We start from the raw sequence: 1639 nt of genomic DNA, 5'->3' as shown, positions 1-1639 counted from the left end.
AAATTTTCATTTCCACAGCCAGTAGTGCTCCCCTCAGTAAATATCACCCTTCTTCTCATTTGGTCCTTGTCATGTATAAAGAGGGCTTCCTCTTCCAGATGTAGGCTGAGGAGTGGAAATGAACTGGTGAGCAAAGCAAACATGATCCCTGCCCGCACAGAGTTTGTAGTTTAGTGGGAGAGACAAATATATTCAAAGAATTACACATAAATGTAAAACTATACTGTGACAGGTGCTGTAAAGAAAGGGTGCAGAGTTCAATGAGCCAAGAATGGACACTTGACCTGCTCAGGGAGATCAAGGAAGTCTTCTCTAAGGAGGCGGTACAAAGTGCAGATCTGGAGACAAAGGAGAGTGTGTCACAGGAAGAACCTACTCAGAGTCCTGTACCCAGGCAGGAAGGAGTGTGGTAATTTTGAGGAACTGAGAGAAGGCCAGTGTGGCTGGAGAACAGAGGATGGGGATGTGGTCTGTGATGAGGGAAGAGAAGTAAGCAGGGGCATGACTGCGTACAGCTCATATTGGGATTTGGGCCTACATACCTACAGTAGTTCTTTCAAATCTGGACAGCATTTGAAAAATACCAATAAGAAGATCCCATTCCAGAACAGTTAAATCCACATTTATGGAAATGAGACCCAGGTGTAGTGTTTTGTTTTGTTTTTGTTTTGTTTGTAGCTTTCAGGTGACTTTATTATAAAAACGGATGAGAATCATTGTCCTACAGCAATCGGAAACCATAAATGTTTAAAAGAGAATATGTATGCTGTGTGTGTTTCGGGGGAGATGGATGCCGTCATCAGATTTACATTTCAAAAAGCATCCTTTAGAGTTAGGAATAAGGAATAAAAGTTTTCAGAAAAGAGACCAATTAATTGGCTATTAAGTGTTGCAACGATGGATCGGGCAGCAGCCATGGAGATTAAAAAAACTGATAAATATGGGACTGGTGGAATGATGAAATGATAGACTCAGTATAGGAGAAAAAGAGAATGATTACTATGGTTCTGCTTACACAACAGGGTGGATAATTGTGCTATTCGTTGAGATAAGGACAAAGGTTAGACCCAGACATTGTTAGAGTCGAGGTGAGGTTTTAATTTTGACATGTAGAGTATGCTTTCATTTTATCATGTGCTTTACTTCTCATTTCTCTAGAGCATCTATATATCACTCACCACTCCTTGCTATTATTCATTAAAACAAACAGCAACAACAATAACCACAAAAAGAACTATTGAGTGCTTATTAAGTCCAGGACATTGGTCTGATTAATCTGCCTCCAAATGTAATTCGAAGAAGCTTACTGCTAAGAAAATTCACTTTCCTTGTAAATATACATGTTTTCCTAGCAAAATTGTTTCTATTTCATCCTCTATATAACATTTTTTATGTTTTGTATTTCTTAAAATATTTAGTGCCAAGGGACAGAAACCCCACTCCAATATGTTTTAACATAAATAACATTTTATTTGAAGGATATAAAAGTATTTCATGGAATACACAGATGAATTTGCAGCTAGGTTTCAGGAAAAACTAAAATCACGAACTTAAAAGTTCATGGGATCTCTCCTCACTTCCTCTCTGCACATCTTCTCACAGACCAGCTTACATCATTTTTTTTTTTTTTTTTTTTTTT

The sequence above is a fragment of the Pteropus vampyrus genome, unplaced genomic scaffold, assembly GCF_000151845.1.
Source record: "Pteropus vampyrus isolate Shadow unplaced genomic scaffold, Pvam_2.0 Scaffold182, whole genome shotgun sequence".
NCBI lineage: Eukaryota > Metazoa > Chordata > Mammalia > Chiroptera > Pteropodidae > Pteropus > Pteropus vampyrus.
The sequence above is the reverse complement of the archived record's forward strand: the minus strand, read 5'-3'. Positions refer to the sequence as shown.